The 19,584-nt window shown below is 42.4% G+C and overlaps 1 protein-coding gene across 1 annotated transcript in view; it reads right to left on the reverse strand.

Annotated features, from left to right (window-relative positions):
- Positions 1 to 19,584, reverse strand: part of LOC126419531 (uncharacterized) — a 168,526-nt gene that overhangs the window by 61,083 nt on the left and 87,859 nt on the right. The gene's annotated exons all lie outside the window — the stretch shown is intronic.

Genomic DNA, 19,584 nt, shown 5'->3' on the forward strand with positions numbered 1-19,584 from the left:
TATCTTCAGACAACTAAATAACTCAAAAACGACGCATGTATAGTAAGGGCCGCATCTGGCCACCTCCCAACCACCCCACCAGCGTGGGCGGGGTCAACTTTGTATTAACTACTGGGAACTCCAGTTTTTATTGCATATTCGGATCCTACATGTGCGTGGATACTCTGCAAATCACATTTAAGTGCCTGGCAGAGGGTTCATCGAACCATCTTCACAATAATTCTCTATTATTCCAATCTCGTACAGCGCGCGGAAAAAACGAACACCTGTATCTTTCCTTGCGAGCTCTGATTTCCCCTATTTTATTATCACGATCGTTTCTCCCTATGTTGGTCGGCGTCAACAAAATATTTTCGCATTCGGAGGAGAAAATTGGTGATTGAAATTTCGTGAGAAGATTCAGCCGCAAAGAAAAACGCCTTTGTTTTAATGATAACCATCCTAAATCCTGTATCATTTCAGTGACACTTTATCCCCTATTTCGCGATAATACAAGACGTGCTGCCTTTCTTTGAACTTTTTCGATGTACTCCGTCAGGCCTATCTGGTAAGGATCCCACACCGCGCAGCGGTATTCTAAGAGAGGACCGACAAGCGTAGTGTAGGCAGTCTCTTCAGTAGATCTGTGCATTTTCTAAGTGTGCTGCCAATAAAACGCAGTCTTTGGTTAGCCTTCTCACAACATTTTCTACGACAAAAATATGTAAGATTTACTCGCAGCATTATTTACCATTCTTGATAGATAGGCTGCAATCGACAAATATCAAGTACGCCTGTTTTTGCCATGAAGTACCGACGCATTTGATTCTACATTTCATTTACGATGCAATGTAAATCTTGTGTTCTGACCGAAGATATTTATCTTCGAAATTTACTTTAGTGCTGCAAATTTTATTGTACACTACAGTACGGTTAGCCGTTTCAGTCTCTGATCAGAAACCACGTCTAGCGTTAACAAGCAACAACGACGTGGATGTAATTGTTTTCTGTTCCCAAAGAGATGCTTGATATCGATGAGTCCCCTTGCCTCTCACCATTGGGAATGCTCGAGTCCGGTGAGTATCCATGGCAGGTGTGCCTTTCACTATCACTTAATGGACATTTTACCTTACAAGGGAACCTCCCCATCGCACCCCCCTCAGATTTAGTCATAAGTTGGCACAGTGGATAGGCCTTGAAAAACTGAACACAGATCAATCGAGAAAACAGGAAGAAGTTATGTGGAAGTATGGAAAAAAATAAGCAAAATATACAAACTGAGTAGTCCATGTCCAAGATAAGCAACATCAAGGATAGCGCGAGCTCAGGAGCGCCGTGGTCTCGTGGTTAGCGTGAGCAGCTGTGGAATGAGAGGTCCATGGTTCAAGTCTTTCCTCGGGTGAAAATTTCTACTTACTTTATTTTCGCAAAGTTACGATCTGTCCGTTCGTTCACTGACGTCTCTGTTCACTGTAATAAGTTTAGTGTCTGTGTTTTGCGACCGCACCGCAAAACAGTGCGATTAGTAGACAAAAGGACGCGCCTCTCCAATGCGAACCGAAAACATTTGATCGCAAGGTCATAGGTCAATCGATTCCTCCACAGGAAAACACGTCTGATACATTCTATACGGCACTGGTGACGGCATGTGCGTCACATGACAGGAATATGTTGCCGACTCACCTAACTTGTACACTTGGCGAATGGGTAAAAAGATTCTTTTACCTTGCCCGATTTAGGTTTTCTTGTGGATGTGATAATCACTCCCAAAAAAGTGATGAAAACATAAGCGTTTGTCACATGATGAAAACATAAGCGTTTGTCACATAAACTGAAAATTGAAAAGTTAAACTTTTCACTCTAGTGAAGTCTTGAACCAAGGACCTCTCGTTCCGCAGCTGCTCACCCTAACCACGAGACCACGGCACCCCTGAGCTTGTTCTTTCCTTTTTGTTGCCTATCTTGCACATGGACTACTCAGTTTGTATATTTTGCTTATTTTTTCATAGTTCCACACAACTTCTTCCTGTTTTCTCGATTGATCTGTGTTCGGTTTTTCAAGGCCTATCCGCTGTGCCAACTTATAACTAAATCTGAGGGGGGTGCGATGGGGAGGTTCCCTTGTTAGTACAAGGGGTGTGGTTTGTATTCCGCCGTTAGCCACCTAGCGGTTAGCGTGAGAGTTACAGGGGTTAGATGGAAACACACACCGAAACCGGTCATCCTGATGGCGGGTTTCGGGGGTGGCCACCGAAACCAAGCATTCCGATAATTTGGGGAACCACCACAAACAATCTCGCAGGGAACAGTAAACAACGTTACCATAGAAGTAGTTTATTTGCTGGAGAGGTCAGTGTCTGCCCATATTATTTGTACTGTACAATCACATTTGCAATAATCAAGTGAATTTTAAAAATAAATACGAACCATTAGAACACAAAGGTTTACGTTTACATCGTAAATGAAGTATAGAATCAAATGAATCGGTTCTTAATTCCAAAACCAGCACACTTTATAACACCACCTGCTACTATTGAATAATTTTTTATTCCGATAACGTTGTGACTGCGAAAGGATTTTCATTTTGTCACCGTGACGGTATTAATTTTGTTTCCCTAAAGATTAAAGGTAAAGGGGAATCGAACCAAATGCTATTAGTAATCAAGTAAATTGTAATTAAGTGAAAGGAAACTGTCGCCAGCCTAATTAGGCAAAGCTGCACCCAGTATTAGCATGGTTCAGAAAGAAAGTTAATTACTTGGAATAATTTTACTTGATACTGAACTTCTGTTTTGTTGACAAGATACAATTTAGCAAGTAATGAACCAATGATTTGACTTGAACTACACAGGAGGAGTGTTAATGCGTTTAGGCAACTACTGGCTCTCAATAACACTATCTGTACATTACACTACGAACATAATGATAATTACGGGTAAATGGTTACTAAAGTTGGAGCGTTACTGACTTGGACAAGAGGTTCTTTTGTAAGTTTAATAATAGGAAACTACTGCTATTGAAATATTTCTGATGTAGTAGTATCTTTCATACTGATTATTATTTGCATTCTCAAGGAACATTCACATCCCTTTATTAATTAGTTCAAGTGGAACTTTTGAAATTTGGATCTAGCATAGTTTGAATATTTGTAGCCAGTTGCTTGTTCTTGTTTGCTGTATAGTAATTTGACATTCAAATCTGGATCGACTATTAGCATAGGGATCCAGAAACTAATTTATCGGTAGATTCAAATTATGGCTGAACACATTAAGGGAAACACTTCTAACTACATAACACATGAAACAGTAAACATTATTTTTTCAATAATAAAAAATATTTGAACTAAATATTTTAAAACTTACGTTGGTAATTGCACTTTGATGAAACTTTAACTGTCCATTCACGAAAACTACGTGGAGCATTTCAAAACTTAGGCTCACTAAATAATTATGTACTTAACAACTCCACAAAGTTTGTTAATTTTTACTGAGGAATTGCCTTTTGAGTTCATTAAAACAGGATATTCAGATTCATCGTAGCACCTGGGATAGAACCCTTTCTAGGTGAATGAGTAAGGATAAAATACGATGGCTTGACACAAACTTATAATTGAAAATGAAACCTACTTAAGTGATTCATGCAGTTATAGGGTACTCAGCTGATAATTCGAGATGAAGGCGGTGGCAGCGTCGTCTTCCTATGCTATTAAAAAAAGGCGGCAAAAGTACCCATGGCTGATCCTGTGTAACAAGCTCTGAAAATTCTCTTCTTAGCGTCGGATTTCCACAGTACAGAGCTAACTAAAGCAAGCCATGAATAATAAACCGAATTACTGATCCGAGGCTATCTTATATAATCTAACAATTATTCTCGCTTCTTTCAGTTCACAGGATGCGCACCCTTAGCCCGCGAGCCACCGACTGACACATGCCACACGGGAGCCTTACAATTCGACCACCAGATCCACCTTTTCTATTACCGCCTACCTAGTTCCGTTGTAGAAGGACTCCTATCCGAGTTTTACGTGATTTCAAACCTACTTTCCCTGTGCGCGAACCAGTATTACAATTAGAGTTTTGATCTTTTACATTCCTTTACAGCACATTACTTTTGAAATTACATCCATAGATTAATTGCAATTACGTAAATTATTTTAATTAATGAATAAAACGTTTACGTGAACGTTATATGAAAGAACATAGTTATACAGAAGTCACATTAAGTAAAAGCAGACTCAGAAGTTAGATCAGACCGTTATAGGTAATATCGGTAAAAGTGCTACAACTTGATATTTGTCGATTACAGAGACATCTACTGTGAATGGCCGGCCGTTGGGGCCGAGCGGTTCTAGGCGCTTCAGTCTGGAACCGCGCGACCGCAACGGTCGCAGGTTCGAATCCTGCCTCGGGCATGGATGTGTGTGATGTCCTTAGGTTAGTTAGGTTTAAGTAGTTCTAAGTTCTAGGGGACTGATGACCTCAGATGTTAAGTCCCATAGTACTCAGAGCCATTTTTAACCATTTTTCTATCGCGAATGGAAAACAATGGTTTGAGTAAACCGAACGTATCTTTTGGTGTAGGATCCGAATATGCGATAAAAGCGGAGGGGTGGGTCCATTTGAAAATACAAAATTGATCCCGCCGACGCATGTGGGATGGTTAGGAGAGGCCAGCTGTAGCGCATGCAAGTGTCCCCTTTCCTAATATTAACTTTTCACCTACAACATATCTTTCTCTTCTTTTATTTTTTACGGTTAGTCGTTTTCGAGATATTTAGTTGTCTCAGGTTAAAACAAACACCCGGTAGTTTGCGAACTGCATGACCTTTTCTCCACTGGGCATTTCTTCCATTATTGCCATCCATACTTCATCAGCGCTGTTCAGTGGTTGGCGTGCCACTGGAACATACACGCAGCGAAAAAATCGCACTCCTCCCTGGTCCTGAATCGCTTCGTTAATCCCAGTTCTTGTATTTTCCTCCACAGACATTGGCTGTAATGAATACTGCGAACGGAAAGGAATGTTTCGAGAAACGCTGTGGTCGTCGCTTCAGTTTGGTAGTTTAGCACCGTGGCTCTCAGTGACCACCCTCGTATCTTACTTTTACAAGGCTCTGAGCACTATGCGACTTAACTTCTGAGGTCATCAGTCGCCTAGAACTTAGAATTAATTAAACCTAACTAACCTAAGGACATCACACACATCCATGCCCAAGGCAGGATTCGAACCTGCGCAGACTGTAGCGCCTAGAACCGCACGGCCACCCCGGCCGGCACTTTTACATCCTGAAATAGTCTTTCATATGTATTTTGACTTTTATCCGGGGGCAAAGCAAATAGAACAGGAAATATCTTCTCCTATTACGTGCTCCCGATGTCGACGTATACAGTGTATAGTTTTTTTAATTGTTTCCAACAGGTGTCAGATGTCCTATCCATAAGAACAGTCCCATTTCCGCACAGGAATTTTTTCGCTTCTTCATCACCGAATACTAGGCTTCTTTGTCAGAAACATCCTCAGGAGCAGTTTTCAAAAAAACTGTTACCTACAGTCAATTTCAAAATGTCTTCGCTCAGCTGAACTTCCGAACCACTGCCACGGTTCTGGGTAGACCTTAAAGTTCCTCTTTTTGTTCTACATAATGGGCTCTTCCAGTTATAATTTGAGTATTTACGACGAGATCTAGACCTTCATCTTTCCAATCTTGAAACTCATCTTTAAAAATTTGTAAAACAGACCCTGTCTCTTCTTCGTGCACTCTTTTTTCTGTAGTTACGCATTCGTTTCTTAATCCGCTTATCTGCTTCGCAAGTTGGGCAAGAATATTGCTGTTCAGCCATGGTTCTGCCATTTGCAATGTAGTGTCTAGGAAGCCTGCATACTCGGATCGCTAGACAAACAATCAAACCAGTCGTATTAATGAGCTTTATTACAAAAAGAAAATTACAATACTTAACTTTGGCAATTACACAGATGTGTCGCAAGCAAAGGACGACATACAAAATGATCAATTTTCCTTAGTACAGACAGTCCCAAGTCAGTGCTACATATAGAGTACAAGCGAAGTGACTAGCTTTGACGCTGCTATCCAAGTCGCTGATCTTGAAGCTGCTATTGAACTGAGCCGTCACCAGTCGGTCGGGGCGCTTATGTCCTCTTCACACAGGAGCCGCTGTGGCTAATCTCTTCTCATAGCCTTCTCTTCTCTATCGTTCCCGACTGCCGTGCCGGCGCTTGACTTTACGCCGTAATTCGCAATTTTTAGATGGCCTCGCCACTGACCCCGTTATGAATTCACGTCCAAATAGATCGTATTACATTTTCTCTGCATCCGGTAACGGTAACCATCGTTGAGAAGATACGGCTTCACTTCCGTTGTAATTATTTTCATCACTCACAGTGTATAGAACTCATGTAACGTACGAAACTGCACGAAAACGATGGCTGTGAGCGAGGGTTCTGCCTGACAGTGACAAGACATCCGTCCCTGGTAAACGACTGGCGTAAGCAAGCAGTGGGGGAGGCTCTGGTCAGAAATACCATGGTGCAAAACCGGTTGACTGGAACTGCCACGGTATCTATGGAAACTACAAAAGATAGATATACATATAGTTAAGGATCACCGGCCATTTGAGCATCTTCTGTGCGGATGCACAAACTCTGCCCCAACCCTTACGGGAACCGGCAGTAAAGCCGCGAGTAACGAGTATGATAGGCAGGGGCACTATGAACATAGTGCGGGACAATACGTTGCGAATGTGACTCTCACTGGAGGCGTGCCAGAGATAAGTCCCTACAGTCGCACTATCCTTTGTGTCCTAGGTGGCTCAGATGGATAAAGCGTCTCTCATGTAAGCAGGAGATCCCAGGTTCGAGTCCCGGTCGGGGCACACACTTTCGACTGTCCCCATTGACTTATATCAATGCCTGTATGCAGTTAAGGGTATTCATTTCATTGTAACTACAGAAGAGTCGGAAACGTCACTCTCGGAAAGTTCACGTAGAGTTTTCGAATGTAGACAGAAAAGACTGAAACAAACAGCATTTCATTCATCACAAGTTAGCACAGATACAGTCAGCAGACGCAACAATAAGCTGCGCGAAGTGGCCGCGCGGTTAGAGGCGCCATGTCACTGACTACACGGTTCCTCCCGCTGGAGGTTCGAGTCCTCCCTCGGGTATGGGTGTGTGTGCTGTTCTTAGCGTAAGTTAGTTTAAGTAGTGTGTAAGTCTAGGGACCGAAGACCTAAGCAGTTTGGTCCCTTAGAAATACACACACTTTTGAACATTTTCGTAACAATACTCATCGAGTGGCTGATCCCGGCGGAGGTTCGAGTCCTTGGGCATGGGTGTGTGTGTTTGTCCTTAGGATAATTTAGGTTAAGTAGTGTGTAAGCTTAGGGACTGATGACCTTAGTAGTTAAGTCCCATAAGATTTCACACACTTTTGAACAATACTCATCGAGATCAGTGCTCGGTGACAAGCATCCTACTGCATTTGCGGAGACGACAAATAAGTTACATCTGAACGGCTGTGCAGGGCAATGTAAAATTATGTAGCTCTTATAAGGCGCTATTTTTTTAAAAAAGCTTTTTGGTAATTTCCCTTGCGGCGCCCTACCCAGTTTGGCTGCATTCTGTAGCATGTTCCATGTGTAATTTGGGCTTTGTAGGATGAGGGTAAAGAGAGCTATGAGCTTCCACAATTTGTCAAAATTAGGAGATCGAGACAATAAGAAACCTGTCATCTATGCAAAATATTACTTCCGCGTGACAATTTCATTCGTTATTCGTTGATTGTAGATTGCCTAATTTTGAATGCGTTCTCATTTCACCGCTCGGAATGCTCGGGTGTTATGATACTTCAGCAGCCTAAAACCTGGTTGAGAGAGCGGAATAAGTCGAGCCGATTCTTCATACGCCGTAACCAGTAGCATCCAGCCGTGTTTAAGTTTCCAGAGAAAATGGAAATCATAACGAGCAAAATGCTCCGTCTTCAGTTACTTTAAGGCAGGGAATTTATTTTTTAGCGCATTACTCACATTTACAACTTGCTGATGTCTCACCTGACTTTATATACAACTTCCACACCAGTTTCTTCGGGAGTGAAGCTTTATTGGGAAGAACACTAATTCTGAAACAAAGGCTGAGAAAGTACATAGCAAAACTGAAAACTTTGTATGAACAACGGAGAAATCTACAAAAACATGTAGATTTTCGGAGGTCCATAATCGAAAAAAACACTTCTTGTTCAAAACCTGGAGGACATTCTTGATATGCACTTTTCGTACTCCTATTGATATCGCATTGATATGGCACGCAAGCCACTGTACACTGCATGATGGAACGGGCATCGTTTCAACATCATCCATTTCTTATACAGTTTATTTCGTTTACTCAGCACGGGATGAATGACCCCTCATATGCCATTGTACAGGCCCTCATCTCGGTTAGTTTCACGATCCGTTCGCGAGATACACGAGGGCGGCAGTATATTATTTGATCAAAAGTATCCGGACACTGATTAGCGCACATTAATATGGGGTGAGTCCACTCTTCGCCTTTATGAAGGCTTGAACCCTGCTGGAGATACTTTCAATGAGGTGTCTGAATATCTGTGGAGGAATGGCAGTCCATCCTTCCCCATGAGCCGAGATCTGAGAAGGTAGTGATGCTACAAGCTGGGGTCTGGAGTGAAGTCGATGTTGCGATGAGAATGAGACTGGGTCACCCAATCCTTTTCAGGAATGTTATTGTCCAAAATAACATCGTCTAATCGATAATTCTTCATGAAAGGATGCATTGTCGTGCTGATACAATCATCGTCCCCGTACTGTTTCTCTCTGTACACCACATTAAGCATTTTCTTAAGCGCAGTAAGAGGACCAGAACCCAACCACAATAAACATCCCCCCCCCCCTCCAACCCATACCGCAACAACACTTCGTCCTTACAGTAGAGTACTGGCATTGCACACAACGGTAGGTAACGTTCTCCAGGCACTGCGAATCCCAAAATAATTAGTTACCGGTGTTGGAAAGGTTGGTATTAAAAGCTGCCGATAGCATTTAACTTAAGTACGAGGGTTGCCCAGAAAGTAACGAACCGCATTTTTTTCTTCGACAATTCTTCATTGAACTTACTGAGAATTACACGCACGAAAGAATGATTTTTATCTACACACCCTATTTTTACCTGTAATCTCCACCCCATTCTATGACCTCCCTCCAGCGCGAGACAAGGGTGTGTATGCCCTGTCGGTACCAAACCTTGCCTTGGTGACGGGGCCAGTGCTTCACTGTGTGAATCACCTCCTCGTCGTCCTCAAAGTATCTTCCACGAATGGCATCCTTTAATGGCCCAAACAAGTGCAAGTCCGAGAGGGCTAGGTCAGGAGTGACAGCCGTGGATGGTCTCCCCGACCGCTGCAAATCGTGGAGCCCCGCCGAACCGCCTTCTCATGACCTCACCCTCCGTGCCCAGCGACCAACTGTACTTCTGTCGATAGCAGATGCTCCATAGGCCTTGCACAAGCGTTCGGGAATATTCCCCACAGTTTCTTTCTCTGCAGTGACGGCACGTTGCTTGTGACGCACATCAATACAGATGCCATTTTGAAACTGTCATACAGCTACGCTATCTGTCAGAAATGACGGAAACTTGGCGCCCTCACTCAGAAGACTTCAAATAATACATACAAAACGTTTCTCATTCGTAGCATTGTTTTCGACTGAGAAAAAAAATCGAGATGTATTACTTTCTGGGCAACACTCGTAGTATGGTTAAGATAGGGTACAGCGTAGTATTTCTGCAGTCTTATTCGGTTGTTGCTGCCCTACAGCGTCACATAGCCTCTGACCTTAGGTTAGAACAAGTCAGGAATGTATGCTTTAGGTACGATCTTGTTACGTGAGGGTACCACGAAGAACATCACAGGCTCGGCATGCTGAACACATATTTTCATAACATTCTGCATTAATTCGTCGTCGTTCCCGACCACTCCAGTGTCTCGGCCACATGCGTGCCACTCCGGGATTAAATTCTCCGAGAAGCTTTTCCAGTATCATGTATATCTTCCGTTTAGGCACTCAATATACAGCAAGTTCTTTATTCTGGCTAGCTTTCCTTGCAGCCCAGCACTCTCGTCCTGGCGCTATGGGTGTTTTTCTGTTCCTTAGTACATTTCACTGCTGTTCCTGGACGCTGTTTTACTACAGTTGGTGACTGGAGAGAATCTGGTGGTCGGATCTGCACTGATACCTGTCGTGATGTCTTGCCGATCAGTTGCTAGTTCTTCAAGATTTTTCTCCAGCTGGTATTGTCCGCTTGGCCTTAGTCGCTTTCGCTCTAGACTCAGCGGTCGGCAACCAATTTTAGGTGGGGTCTGGATACTTTTGAAAATTTGTATCAAGTTCTCGAAAAAAGCAACTCGTATTCCTCACTAATATTATTTTAATTCTCGCTCAGAAAATAATGTGAAAGACAATAGACAGGCATGATTGTACTCACAAGTCAGTGGAAAAAATTAAATTTCCCGTCTTGAGTCAGTTTATTTTAAGTAAGATTCATGCGGGAAGCAGGTTAGCGGAGAGCGTCTTCAAGATGGACGACCGTTAATCTTGAGAGATACTGGTTCTTCAAAAAATTCATTTTTAAAAATGAATTAAATAAATTATTGTAGCTCGGTCAAAAGTTACTTTAGGAAATATCTTTCTTACTTCTTGGTGGTGACTAGTTTCGTACATGTTTTGAAATCATTCGTAATCGGAAGTGTGACAGCGAAAGCCTTTGTGCAAAAACTGCCCCTGCAGTGACGATCGAAGCATCATTTTGGCCTGTTCAACAGTAAATAGACCACATACGACAGACAATGGGGAACCCAAGTTTCACGAACATATGTGGAGCCAAGCATAATAGCCAGGTAAATGGTTAATTTTTTGCAGCTTACTTATTTTTCTGGGAAATGTTCACTCCAAAATTCTTAGCGGAATGCGGTTTTATACGTTTGCAAGGAAATGTCTTTCTTCAAGTCCATTATCTCCATTTGGAGGAAATGCTCTGAATGGCAGAAAACTTCCCAGCCGCGGCAGTCCATTCTTCCACTGAAGAAACTTCAAAAGGCGATTTTAAGAATTGCGACAATTTCTTTATCTCTGCGAAGTTTTGGAATCTTGCTGCAAATTCCTTCTTAAGACCAGACGCAACATTCCAGAATTATTTTCATATTCGAGAATTCTTGGAAAGTGGCTGTATTATTGAATTGCATTTCTTTTTCAAAGATATCCAGCTTGCGAAGAACAGAAGGTGCCTTGTATCAGGTCGCTTATTAATTTCCCATTTCCGTGAAGCTCGGTACTGAACGCATTCGAATATTTCGGAATGTCTTTCAGGAAAGCCACAGATAGAATATTGCGTTCGTTTGCTAGGATCTCCAGATACGTCCTAGCTTCTTGTCTACAAAAGAGGTTAATTCTTCTTTTGTCTGCCAAAAAGGGTTCAATCACTAGACCTTTACTTAGACAACGAACTTTGTTGTGCTACATTGAGTAGAATGCGACGAATCACACTCAGATAGAAACTCTTTGTACTATCTGTGCCGAAGAGCAGAACCTTACCTCATAAAATTAATCAACGTGATCAAGCTATCTATTACTTACTTCAGAGTGGTATTAAGTTTCCCACAAAGGGCCTCTGGCTGAATTATGCGCTGATAAGTTAGTAGCATTTGTAGACTTAGAGAAAGCTTTTGACAATGTTGACTGGAATACTCTCTTTCAAATTCTAAAGGTGGCAGGGGTAAAATACAGGGAGCGAAAGGCTATTTACAATTTGTACAGAAACCAGATGGCAGTTATAAGAGTCGAGGGACATGAATGGGAAGCAGTGGTTGGGAAGGGAGTAAGACAGGGTTGTAGTCTCTCCCCGATGTTGTTCAATCTGTATATTGAGCAAGCAGTAAAGGAAACAAAAGAAAAATTTGGAGTAGGTATTAAAATTCATGGGGAAGAAATAAAAACTTTGAGGTTCGCCGATGACATTGTAATTCTGTCAGAGACAGCAAAGGACTTGGAAGAGCAGTTGAATGGAATGGACAGTGTCTTGAAAGGAGGATATAAGATGAACATCAACAAAAGCAAAACAAGGATAATGGAATGTAGTCGAATTAAGTCGGGTGATGCTGAGGGAATTAGATTAGGAAACGAGACACTTAAAGTAGTAAAGGAGTTTTGCTATTTGGGGAGCAAAATAACTGATGATGGAGGAAGTAGAGAGGATATAAAATGTAGACTGGCAATGGCAAGGCAAGCGTTTCTGAAGAAGAGAAATTTGTTAACATCGAGTATAGATTTAAGTGTCAGGAAGTCATTTCTGAAAGAATTTGTATGGAGTGTAGCCATGTATGGAAGTGAAACATGGACGATAAATAGTTTGGACAAGAAGAGAATAGAAGCTTTCGAAATGTGGTGCTACAGAAGAATGCTGAAGATTAGATGGGTAGATCACATAACTAATGAGGAAGTATTGAATAGGATTGGGGAGAAGTTTGTGGCACAACTTGACCAGAAGAAGGGATCGGTTGGTAGGACATGTTCTGAGGCATCAAGGGATCACCAATTTAGTACTGGAGGGTAAAAATCGTAGGGGGAGACCAAGAGATGAATACACTAAGCAGATTCAGAAGGATGTAGGTTGCAGTAGGTACTGGGAGATGAAGAAGCTTGCACAGGATAGAGTAGCATGGGGAGCTGCATCAAGCCAGTCTCTGGACTGAAGACCACAACAACAACAACAACAAAGTTAGTAGCTCAGCATTCTTATGCTCTATTCTCTTTACTGTTGTCTTTGCTTGAAACATCATTTAATCATACCTAATGGTTGATTTTTTTTCATATAGCCATGAAAAGTCTTGAATAAACCTTCTTTGCGATTCTTGTCTTTAAACGGCAATATCGCTGGCAATTCTTTCCTACGTGGTTAACTTTTGATATCCAAAATTCACGCGAAAATGGACATCTGTTCTTCACTACAAATGTCACATGATTTATCAAGTTCTATGGTGTGGTACGGAATCTTCTGTAGAAGTTCGAGCAAATCTTCTTGTACTGCTTCTTGCTGACAATGAATATCATGAATTGCGGCAACAGCGTCCTTCTTCTCGTTAAATAGTCGACCACTTCCTACATAATTTTTTTCTCTCTCAGAGTCTGAAAATAACTTGTGCTCTTTATAAAGCGCCCAACACACGCGCAATTTTGCTTGCCCGCTCATAGAGCGATTTTGTAAGGTGGTGCTTTTTTCGCATGAAGGTAGATATGCCAAGAGATTTTTTTGACAAGCTTCACCATCCAGAGGAAAATTTTTGTGGACTGAGATGTTCGGTAGCGCCGCTTTAAATTGGCACGTTTAACAGAAGCGACAGTTTTGTTGCATTTCGAGCTAACTGTGTAACGCTTCCGCCCTACTCGGACGTACGTTAGCTCTATAAAGCCTGTACTGCAATAAGTTCACGGGCTTCACCTTATAAACAAGGATTTTAGTACATAAGTTGACCGCGTGTACCTAATAGAAGCAAGATCGGACTTATATTCAGTCAATAACTACAGTGATGCATCAAGCAAATGTAAAGTATAACTACTCGTTCGCATGGGCAAGAAGTACACACAGTAGATGTCACCTATAATTAATAATTCGGTCGCCAGCCTACTTAGGCAATGAGTGAGTTTTCTCCTTGTACAAGTGGGTGCATGTACAAGCATAGTAACACGTAGTAATGATGCGTTATATTGCAAAGTTTGGAACCGGAAAAATCCACTGAACTAAAGTTTTCTCTTTTTGTACTAATTTGGACGAGCTAAATTTTCACAACGCCACACAGTAATGATTACTACGAACTGCATTTTTGTATGTTGAGCAGACTGAAATCGGGCATAGATTGCCCTAGCATCGACAATCTTGAAAGTACACATACAATATCACTATGAATGATGGAAAAACACTAATACACTTAGGATTAATATAGAATTTAGCTTTACTGGTCAAATCTGATCAACACATTTCAAGGTTTGAAAGAATGGACAAGAGAAGGGGGGGGGGGGGGGCGCCTGAAACTGTTATGGTCGTTATACTGAAACTATTAAGTACTGAAGGCAAATTAACACTCAAAATTATCAATCTATGGATAACTACTCTTTTATCTTACTTCTGAATAATTTAACTGTCATTATTTCTGTCTCAAATTAATTAAATAACATCGCTAACTCAATTCAAAAAAACTCTCTTCCAATTTAGTCATACTTTTGTTCTTTCTCAACATTTGCAATAGCACATAGGATTTTAAACTTCTTTATAGCATAGATTAATCTGCTGATAATTTTCGTTAACACTAACATTAAACTTTCAGTTCAGGATACTCGGGTTGCACAATACGAGGTAAGGATCCTGTCTAGGTCAGTGATCAGGATAAGTCACGGCTAAGGCAATTCTGGTAAAAGTCACGTTATTATTGAACAGTCAGAAACATTTTCGACACTGGTCCACACAGATACACTTCTAAAGATGAAATAAATGTTTGACCTGTGCAAGTCGGTGCGGCGGTTGGCGGGCAGCGAGATAGCGGGCAGCACGGCACACATACAAGCACGGCTAAGGCTCACACAACATCGGCACTTTCCATCTTCTTAGCGTCGTAATCTTTCCAATTTTGTGCCTCAGAATATAGCCATGCCAAGTAGTCGTCGGAATCGGTTCATCCGAGGCTCAATGGAATCCACTTTTCCTGAGTAGCCTCCTCGGTACAGTACGTGTACTTCCGACTGTTGCTCGCCCCCGACTGTCATACTGTGCCCGTTGTGCCGAACCGCGCCAGTGTGCGTTTTCCCGCCTCGCCTGCCTCCACCTTTTCCCGCTCCCCTACAGGTAGGGTATTCACCACAGGTTTTCTACTACACATATCCTAATGCATTACCTACGTATGGACCAAGTGTATAAATTACAATTTTCACATCTTACAATAGTTTTAACATTAAATACACTTTCCTTTTATTACCACATTATTTGAAATCTAACATAAATAATAATATTCATTTCAAAAGTTGCTCACAGTCTCTTTAACATAACGATATGAACCGAAAAAAAAGTTCAAAACATTGCTTAAATTAATTTATCTAAATTCATAAAGAAAAAAAATTATTATATGTACAGTTGTCGTTACAACTGGAACAGCTCCAGGCTCATCACTTAGCGTAAAAAGAATTATTGTTCAGTCCACTCGGTTAAAACTTCGTATTTTCACTATCATCTTTACGAATTTTAAAACGCATATCTATGCAGAAAACGTTAAAAGTTTCTTGTTATTACAAGACAAATTAATGACAGCTCCGTACGAGGTGGCAACAAATGGTTCAAACGGCTCTAAGCACTACGGGTCTTAGCATCTGAGGTCATCAGTCCCCTAGACTTTGAACTACTTAAACCTAACTAACCTAAGGACGTCACACACATCCATGCCCGAGGCAGGATTCGAACCTGCGACCGTAGCAGCAGCGCGGTTCCGGACTGAAGTGCTTAGAACCGCTCGGCCAGAGGTCGCAACAGCTTCCGCCGAAGTGACAATAAAATTTGTCTGTTTTATTTAGATTCGTTCTTTTAAAGATACCGCCGCCCGGCATAAATGGCGTGCCGACGCACCGTAAAGGAGCCGCTCCCATGTCACAGGTCCCCTCCGCCGTGTACACCAGCCCCAAAGATAAAAATTGTCATTTCATATCAAAGTTTCATAAAGCGGCGTTAAGATTTCGTTCGAGTTACGAATACAAAAATTGTGTTAAAATGAATATACCTGCTCCGATTAAGAGACGCTTCATAGGTTGCCAGAGTCAGACGTCGACTTATAAAATTTCCTATTTCGTTATATAAAATACTTGTGTTGCCTTCGAGCGTGCAGAGCTTTTGTTTGGATCAACACAACACGCTCTGCCGGCCGGCCAGCTTGCACCCCTGTGCCTCTGTCCTCCAGCACACCCTCCTGCGTTACACAGCGATCTACCCACTAACCATTAAGACTCAAGTGAGTCACGCAGTTACTTGTAAAATACCAGTAAAAGTGGTAAGGATGGTGTAGAGCATTGCACGGAAAGGAAGCAAGGGAGAGGACGTTGTTATGAGTGGCCGGTATCCTCTTTCTACGACACAAATGCAAATGTGGATTAATACGGTTCTTCATTTACAGGAAACTTAACCTGAATAGAGCCCATGAGTTGTGGTACAATATCGGTAATCTTGCTATTACAACTTCAGTATCACTGCAGGTGAAGTACAAGTCCCGCTATAGTCACAAATCCGCCCGCTATGTACAGTCGTAGCCTGTGATGAACTAAGCCCGCTCTGCTACCACTGACAGACAACGGGAGTGAGTCAGTGAGCCGAGGCCGAGCGATTGAGTGAGCGAGTGAGGTCATCCAGTCAGCGGCGTCGGCCTGAGGCGAGAGGGCGTTAGCGGCCTGTTGCTTGTGGGTGTGTCTCTGGCCTCTCTCGTAATAGGCTCGCTTGATCCAGCGCCTACTAATCGATCTCCGCACTTCATTTTTGCCGACCAGTGTGTTGGCGACGGTTTACGCCAGCACAGGTGGCACTCAGACCACATTGTTATTTGCAGAAAAAAAAATTTAAATAATTTTCTTGAATATCAGAATATTGTTAACGGTCCGGTTTTTGACCTTCCGCGGCCCAGATCTGGACAGCGGTCCGCCAGTTGCCTACCAATGATCTAGAGTCTAGAGAGAATGCTGAAGATCTTTGATGTCATTCTCCAGTTGTCCATCCGAATTCCATAACATTAGAAGATTAGTTTCCTCTTTTCCATTGCTGGTGTATTGTACTCTGTCTAATTCTGTGTACAACTGTCTTCTTTTATAAAACCAATGATCTTTTTTAGAATATTTCTGTCCTTCCACTTTCCTGAGTTGTCCTTTTCTGACCATGCTCGGGCACTCTGAGGTATATAGTGCTAAATGTCACACTACACTATTGTGGTGTTGGAGTTTGAGGGAAAGGGACTAAGTACTGTATATGTTCTTACAGAGATGGTAAGCTTTCTCCAATTTGGTGCATCTATTGTTTATGGCCAGATCCTCATTTACATTCGGGCTTATCCCTTCTCCAAGGTATTAGAAGCAGTTAGTCTTCTGTATTAATGTGTTACCCACTGAGATCAGATGCATCTCTGATGGCTGGCCACATTGTCGTATCCTGCCACAGTTTCCCTACACCAATTTTTTTTCTTCTTTAGCCTATGGTGTTATCTTCTTGGCACAGTCAGGACATTGATGACAATATGGGTTTAGTTAGCTTGTTTTTCGATCTTTATAGGAGTGGTGAAAGGGAGGAGCTCTATTGGGTTGGGATAACGGTTCGTTTGTAAGAAGTTGTTAATTCTCATGGAACTGGCAGGATTGATCTGCTGAACTAGCAAGTTATTAAATTCATTTGTTGTTCTAACCAACATATTTGTTTGTTGAGGTATCAGACCAAAAGCTCTCAACAGAATGTCAGATGCATTCAATTATCGCTAGGAAGGACATTTATCAGAAACGAGTGCTTTCACTGCCACTCTGTCTGCTGCCAATTGGCCTAAATCGTAAATCTTCAACACTTTGAAACAATTCACTATCAGTCAAAGGCCACTTGCCCTCCTACAATACAAGAGACAACAACCAATCAGTAACTCGTTCCAGCTGTTCACTGAAATTCATCCAACTGAGTTCTTTGAGACAGAGACTTGCAGTCTCTGTTTAGTGCTGCTCCAGTGAATACTGACAATTGCTACTTAGCTTGCAGTTGCCGGGTATCCACATGAATCTATCCATGTCTTCTAGTAGATGAAGAGTCTATTGCTCCGTCAGGCGCTGCGAAGGAGCACTGCACTCCAGATGCTCTGATTACGGGCTGAATCTCTGCTCTTCCTTAATCTTCCACACTCTGACGTTTTATTCCGTTCTACATTGATTCTGGCTGCACACGCTATCTGCAGTATTTGTCAGGAATATTCCCTTGGAAGCTTCCCTCAACATGTGATCGCCTTAACTTTTGCACCTTCTGACCTGACATGTAATTAAAATCATTATAATTTTCTATAGTCATAACAGCGTGGTCAGAGATTTTTATTGTTGATTATCTCAAATGTATGTGTGAAATCTTATGGGACTTAACTGCTAAGGTCATCCGTCCCTACGTTTACACACTATTTAACCTCAATTATCCTAAGGACAAACACACACACCCATGCCCGAGGGAAGACTCGAACCTCTGCCGGGACCAGCCGCACAGTCCACGACGGCAGCGCCTAGACCGCTCGGCTAATCCCGCGCGGCTAGAGAACAGTATATAAAGTGTTCTGCTAAGCAAACATAACTGTATGGCTAGAGAATGTTCGCTACATCGTTTACGTATCGCGCCGTCCTGTTCAGTAGAGGCTCCTCCCTCCTATTGTTCATTGCCAAACCAGGACTTGATCGTGACAAAGGATGCGGTTGACAAGTGAGCCTACGAGGTGACAGTTGTCACACTCCGGTGTGTGTGTGCTTTCGATACCACCGTTTCCAACGTAAAGTAGTACAAAACTGCCGTAACGCACGCTACTCTTCTTACACGGGTATTTAAAAATCATCGGGTGAGAACGGGCATATTCCATTAATTTATGATAAATGGAAAATGTCAACTTTTCACATGTATCTTGTCCTGTGAAGCATTCTCTATGAAAATGAATCAACGAAAGCGTGTTTCGCGTCAGCCGAAGAGAGATTGTTTGCTGGTTTCAAATTATAAGGTCTTAATGGATGGAATAGGTGCGTGGATTAATGACCACTTGTGAGTATCTTATACGTGAGCTTGTGGTTCCAAGACGTTACTCCAGGCGGGTGTAAAGTGAATGTGCGCGACGGAGAATAATAAACGCTAAAAATGAAGATTTGGCCCTCTCTCACTACCCCCTGAAGCAAATCTTAGGATCTCTTAATTCTATAAATTACCATCTAAACATAAATGAATGATGACGGCAACTAATCGTACTAAATGATAAACGTTGTTCCTGCTTATACACTTCTGGAAATTGAAATAAGAACACCGTGAATTCATTGTCCCAGGAAGGGGAAACTTTATTGACACATTCCTGGGGTCAGATACATCACATGATCACACTGACAGAACCACAGGCACATAGACACAGGCAACAGAGCATGCACAATGTCGGCACTAGTACAGTGTATATCCACCTTTCGCAGCAATGCAGGCTGCTATTCTCCCATGGAGACGATCGTAGAGATGCTGGATGTAGTCCCGTGGAACGGCTTGCCATGCCATTTCCACCTGGCGCCTCAGTTGGACCAGCGTTCGTGCTGGACGTGCAGACCGCGTGAGACGACGCTTCATCCAGTCCCAAACATGCTCAATGGGGGACAGATCCGGAGATCTTGCTGGCCAGGGTAGTTGACTTACACCTTCTAGAGCACGTTGGGTGGCACGGGATACATGCGGACGTGCATTGTCCTGTTGCAACACCAAGTTCCCTTGCCGGTCTAGGAATGGTAGAACGATGGGTTCGATGACGGT

The sequence above is a fragment of the Schistocerca serialis genome, chromosome 9 (assembly GCF_023864345.2).
Source record: "Schistocerca serialis cubense isolate TAMUIC-IGC-003099 chromosome 9, iqSchSeri2.2, whole genome shotgun sequence".
In the NCBI taxonomy this organism is placed as follows: domain Eukaryota; kingdom Metazoa; phylum Arthropoda; class Insecta; order Orthoptera; family Acrididae; genus Schistocerca; species Schistocerca serialis.